This window comes from Pipistrellus hanaki (assembly GCF_964339955.1).
Source record: "Pipistrellus hanaki genome assembly, chromosome: 9".
NCBI lineage: Eukaryota > Metazoa > Chordata > Mammalia > Chiroptera > Vespertilionidae > Pipistrellus > Pipistrellus hanaki.
Window position 1 is genome coordinate 41,822,946 of NC_140511.1, and position 6,734 is coordinate 41,829,679.

Below are 6,734 nucleotides of genomic sequence, written 5' to 3' on the forward strand. Positions count from 1 at the left end.
GCTCCCAGTGCTTCCTGGATGCAGCAGTTCCCATGCTCCACACAAAGAGCACGCAGGAGAATAAACACACACACAAAGAAAACTCAGCTGCCATCTCTGAGCCAGGCCTTGGCAACAGAGCGGGCAGAGGGGAAAGAAATCCGTGCCAAGAAAATCTTGTCCATCATCTCTCGGCCGACCTGTGATCAGCAGTTCCCCCAGTCTCATGGAACCCACTAAAGCAGCTGGTGTGCACACGCACACACAGAACTCCGTCTTCTGGAAAGCCATGGCCCCTCGCTGGCATCCGTTTCTCCTTGGGGACAACAAAACGAATAAGTGATGCCTCCGGGCAGTATTGAAAGACTGACAGATGGCGGATCTGTCACCAACTCCGGGCACTTCTGTTTAAGCTTCCAGGTTGCCTGTGTCCAGCAGGGAGTTGGGGGAGATTGCCACCTGGTGGTCACTGTTGGCAGTGCCATGGAGCTACAGGCGAAACTCTGGTATTGGAAGCCCCAAGCCGGACTTCAATTGAATAAACTTGGGCAAGTCACTGCCACTCTCTGAGCCTCTCATTTCTCATCTCAAATGTGAGAGAAGCATGCCAACCTCGCAGGGCGACAGTGAGAATAAAACTAGACAACTGCACTGATGTACCTGGTCTTGGGCAGGCCCTCTGAGTTCCGGTGGGACTCAGAGCAAGGGTCAGCCGGGAGACAGCGGGCACGGGAGGCACTCACAGAGATCCCCTCATGGCCCCCTCTCGGATTGCCATTCTCTGCGTGGGGAGCTGCTCTTAAACCACACCTACACAGCTCCTGGGGTTACAGAAGTGCAGAAAATTGAAATTCGGCTCAGACTGTCTCTGGACCACCTGGTTCCAGCTTCAGTCCACCACTAAGTTGTTGTGTGACCTTCAGCAAGGCACCTGGTCGGTCTAAGCCTCCATTTCCTCTTCTGTACAAAGCAGGCAGTCACTCCTGCCCTGGAGGAGCAGCGGAGGAGGGATTAGGTAACCCTGACAGGACATGGTGGGCCTCCCCCTCCCCCCCCCATGCAGGGAGAGGGAGGAGGGGCCCATCCGGGTCCCTGTCCCGAGCATCACATAAGCACACTCTGCATCCTCATGTTATCGTGTCCACCTTACAGACAACAAAGGCCGGCTCAGAGAGGGATATTCAAGTAATGATATTGTCTTTTAAAATGGTATTTCTTCTTTTTTAAATCGATGCTTCAATTACAATTGGCAAACAATATTACATTAGCGTCAGGTATACAACAGTGATAAGACATTTATATACCCTATAAAGTAATTACAATAAATTGCCCAAAGTCTCACTCAACTGGATTTTTCAGTTTGCTTTTCGTGTGTGTGTGTGTGTGTGTGTGTGTGTGTGTTTTCTTTTTTAGTTAGAAGAGAGGGAGGGCTAAAAATGAAAAAGCCGGCATCTAATCTAGCCTCTGCTCCAAGCTGCCTCTTGATTCCCAGTATAACCCTCGTCTACTATCATTTTTGCTCTATTCAATGAATTACATTTTTCTAAATGCTACCCAAGTATTACCCTCCCTACTTCTGAGTCTTCAAAAAATAAAAAAAAATTAATTTATCCCAACCCACAAGCCAGAGGTCCCATTGTCAAGTGCAAAGGCCTCTTCTGAGAGTGGTCTAGAGCACCCACCTTTAGACATGAGGCAGGCAAATCCCTGGCCCAGGACAGCCTCACACAGGGCGAGGAGGAGAGCCAGCCTTGGCCCCCGGTCCCCAGGCAGAGCTCATCCCCGCCTCAGACACCCAAACCCACGCTTCCCCATGGGTTAATCTGTGCCAATGAGAAGAAGATGCACTCTCTGCGCACATATGCGTATGGCTTGGGGAGCTCCATGTGGCTGGATGTCGGGCCCAGTTGTCCCTTGCCCAGGCACTTCAGTATGGCACACCAGAGCAGCAGGCCTCTCTCAACACATCGCCTACCTCAGTGGTCGGCAAACTCATTAGTCAACAGAGCCAAATATCAACAGTACAACTATTAAAATTTGAGAGCCAAATTTTTTAAACTTAAACTACATAGGTAGTCACATTGTTATTAACTTCATTAGGGTACTCCTAAGGTGGCCTTTTCTAAAAACTCAAGGGGCCAAAGAGACGCATGTGGCTCGCGAGCTGCCATTTGCCGACCACTGACCTACCTGAGCTCTGAATCTGGAACTCATCTGTGCCTGGCTGGCAGCAAGTGTCACTGCATTGGCAGCTGTGGATCCTTGTCAGGCCTTGCTGGGCTCAGGGCGGTCTGAGGGGGATCTGCCCCACCTCCTGACTCTGGGCTGTGCCCTCCCACTTGCAGCTCTGAAACCCTGGTTTACCCACCAGCCTGGAGAGTAAATGTGAAGCCCCACTCCAAACCCCACCCTCCCCCCATGAGTTACTTTCCTACAAGAGTGACTGCATGTGAGCACTAGAAGGTAGATGGCACACCAGGCTCTGACCTCACTCACTTAAGATTCAACTTCCCGCTGAAACCGGTTTGGCTCAGTGGATAGAGCGTCGGTCTGTGGACTGAAGGGTCCCGGGTTCGATTCCGGTCAAGGGCATGTACCTTGGTTGCAGGCACATCCCCCGTGGGGGATGTGCAGGAGGTAGCTGGTCGATGTTTCTCTCTCATCGACGTTTCTAGCTCTCTATCCTTCTCCCTTCCTCTCTGTGGAAAATCAATAATATATATATATATATATATATATATATATATATATATATATATATATATATATATATATATATCTCGGGTCTAGTAATAATTAATGTCGTTTTAAACATTCATTTAAAATCTTGCTTGGCGTTGACTTGTATTGACATAACCTTCAAACACGTGGTATCTACAGAACATGTGAAGTGCAATTAACAAGTTTTGCTTGAAAAAGTTTGTGTTTGGTTTGGTTTTTGTTGCAAAACTAGGGCTAAGAAGATGGCGGATGAAGAGCATATTCGGCACTGCATGCTTTACGAGTTCCAATTAGGAAGAAAAGCAAGTGAGGCTGCAAAAAACATCTGTAGTGTTCTTGGTCAAGATGCAGTTAGCGCCAGAAAATGCCAGCGTTGGTTTGAGAAATTTCGCGAGGGAAATTTTTCATTAGATGACAAGAGTGGTCGAGGCCGTGTGTCCAATTTTGATCAAGAAGCTCTTCAAGCTCTTTTGGTGCAAAATCCTCAAATTACCCAACAAGAGCTTGCGACAACTTTAAATTGTTCAAAAAAAACAATTTCCAATCAATTGCGTGCACTTGGCAAAGTCCAAAAGTTTGGAAAATGGGTTCCTCATGAGTTGACCGACAACAACCGTAATCAAAGAGTCACAATTTGCAGTTCGCTCCTCTCTCGTCAAAACCGTTTGCCGTTTTTAGAGCAAATTGTTACCGGAGATGAAGAATGGGTGCTGTATGTTAATTTGAAAAGGCGGCCTCAATGGTTGGACAAAAATGAGGCTCCGCAGCCCACGCCAAAACCTGACTTGCATGCGAAAAAAGTGATGTTGTGTGTTTGGTGGAATTTTAAAGGAATTCTTCATTATGAACTTTTACCATCTAACCAAACCATTACAAGTGCAGTGTATAGTGCCCAATTGGAAAGGTTAGCCCAAGCTTTAAGAGAAAAAGAACCCGCGCTGATTAATCGGAAGGGCGTAATTCTTCACCACGATAACGCACGACCGCATACTGCAAGAATCACTGCTGAAAAACTGCGCCAGTTGGAATGGGAAGTTCTTCCTCAACCTGCATATTCTCCTGATATTGCCCCTTCCGATTACCATTTGTTTCGTTCTTTGCAAAACTTTCTTCTTGGAAAAAAATTTAATAATGAAGAATGCCTCAAAAATGCATTGACCGAATTTTTCGTATCAAAATCACAGGAATTTTACAACAGAGGGATTAAATGCTTCCTGAGCGTTGGGCTCAAGTAGTAGAAAACAACGGCAACTATATTGTTGATTAAATTTTGTTGTATTGTTTAAATAAATTCGATTTAAAAAAGGTATTAGAAAACGACATTAATTATTACTAGACCTAAAAAAAAAAATATATATATATATATATATATATATATATATATATATATATATATATACACACACACACACACACACACACACACACACACACGATTCAACTTCCCCTTTAGAGCTTCCCTCACTGACCCCTGCAGCCACCACCAGGATGGCCTTCGGGAAACTCGCTCTCCACTGCCAAGGCCCCCAGTCAAGTGTGCCACCCAACCACCCCTCCGTGCCGACAGCGCCGTGCCCACCAGGCTGCAGTGCGCTGGGCAGGCTGGAGGAAGGCGTGTGAGGAACAACAGGATGTGGAATGAACCTGGATTACTGAATGGCAAAGGTGTACCTCAGCACAAGCCTGGAATCCTCTCAACGGTACCTCCCTAGGTCCAGGTCACTCTAACTCGGGCTTCCAGGATCACTCTTTGGACCACTTGGATGCCATGAAGTGTCAAACTAAAGAAGTGAGGCTGGGAAAAGCAGGAGTGGCCTATCTGCCTAAGTCCACTTTCCCAAGTGATTGAAATTGGAGCGGCCATTGGTTGACTACCGGAAACTCAAAAATACAGGGTGGGGCAAAAGTAGGTTTACAGTTGTTCATATGGAAAAATATAATTAATAAATAATACAAGAATAAACTGTGTTTCACGTAATCAAAACTGCAGACCTACCTTGCCCCGCCCTGTATTATTAAGTATCTATTATGCTAGGGGATAAAATAATACCAACAACAAATGGGCATGGCACCCTCCCCGCAAACTGCATGGCTATCATCATGGCCTTAACCCAAACTCCATGGCCTATAACCATCATTTCATTGCAATTAAAACAAACAAAATAGCCCTGCCTGGCTGGGTGGCTCAAGAAGGGCTAATATGATTACGACAGGGAAAAGTAACGACGATGGCCGTTGCCATGTTTTACTACCTATTATGTGCCAGATATTTTAAAATTTGTATCTAATTTAATACATCATCTCCTATAAGCTTCACAACAACCCCATGAGATACTCTTCTTGTCCTAGTTTTTACAGATGAAGAAATTCCAGTGAAGATACTTGCCCGTGTTATTTAACCTTTCCAAGGCTCTGTCTCCTGTCTGTGGGCCAGGGACAAGGAGGCCTTACTCCCCTGGCTGCTGTGAGTTTGTAAACAGTGTGTGGAAGACCATGCACACTGCCTACAGGCAGAGGCAGAGGCGCTATCTCCAACTTGTGGCTCCATCAGAGACCAGCTGGGTGCCTGCGGCCTCTGACCTTCTCACTCAGCACTCAGCAGCTTCACCTGCTACCAAGTTCTATGTTTACTCTCAAGGGAGTCTGTGCTGTCGTGTCTGATTCTATTCCTAGTGGATGACAACACAGTCTATGTTTAGGATAACTCTGGGTCTTGGAAGGGTAATGCCTGAAGGCCAGGGGCACTGGAAAGTGATGTCCAGCTGGGCTTCCCTGGAAGAGAAACTTCCTCGTGGATGAAATCGGAGCCGATCCTGTGTGAGACGCCACCCAGTGCAGCTGTGAGACACGCTACTAGAGGGAGGATCACCAGTCTCTCACCAGCTGCCGCACGCCCCCATGTCGCAAGGACTTAGGCACTAACGTGGCCTCATCAATCTACAAGCCTTACCCTCAGTCTGTCTCTTAGCTGCCATAAGACAAAAATATGGGTTTAGAATCGTCTCAGGCTTCCTCGCTTACAGGTGTGTGACATTGGGAACATGGCATGTAACCTTGTTGAGTCCCAGCTTTCCTCTCTCTAAAATGAGCTGTTGAATTACCTAACAGTACATATAACTCACAAGTAGGTACTTTTAAAATGTTACCCCCCTTGCCTGGCTGGAGTGGCTCAAGCATCGTCCCATGGGCCAAGAGGTCCCGGGTCTGACTCCTGGTCAGGGCACATGCCCAAGTTGCTAGCTTGATCCCATGTTGGGTGTGCAGGAGGCAGCTGATCAATGTGTGTCTCTCATCGATGTTTCTCTCTTCTCTCTCTCTCTCTCTCTCTCTCTCTCTCTCTCTCTCTCTCTCTCTCTCCCTTCCTCCCTGAAATCAATAAAAATATATTTTAAAAAAATTAAAAAAATAAAATATTACTGCCCTTGCATTCTTTCCTATACTGTGCTATGTATGCGTGGCTGTATGGTGGGCACAGAGAACAGAGATGACTGAGACCACAACCCTTCATACTTGCAGCTAAAATCTCCTCAGGAAGCGAGTAAGAGGTCTGGGGCGACGTCAGAAGGTTGCGCAACATCTAAGGCCTGCAGTTTGCGAAGGACATGATGGAGGGGAGGTGAGGTGGCTGTCCAGACATGGACCACCCTCCTCCGTGGGCTCTGCCTTCCTGCTCTCCCTTCTATCCATCATCCTTGTTTTCAGCATTCAACTGTCAGATGTTGCCAATGCTGATGGGTAATGGAGTTCAATGGGTGAGAGGTAATTTATCTGCTATTTACATTACACTGCGCTGTTTCCTAAACCCTTCTAAGAACTCACTAGCTCATCAAATCCACACCACTCCCTGTTGAGGGGCAGGGCATCGGTCATGCTCCTGTTATAGCGGAATAAATGGGTTCCCAGAGATGGCCAGTCACCAGCACAAAGTCGCCCATCATACCAGTGGCAAGCTCTAGGTCAAGGACCCTGGACTCCTGACTTCTCCTAGTCCAGTACTTTCTCCATTTGAACTCAATGCCTCTCCTGTTAATGTA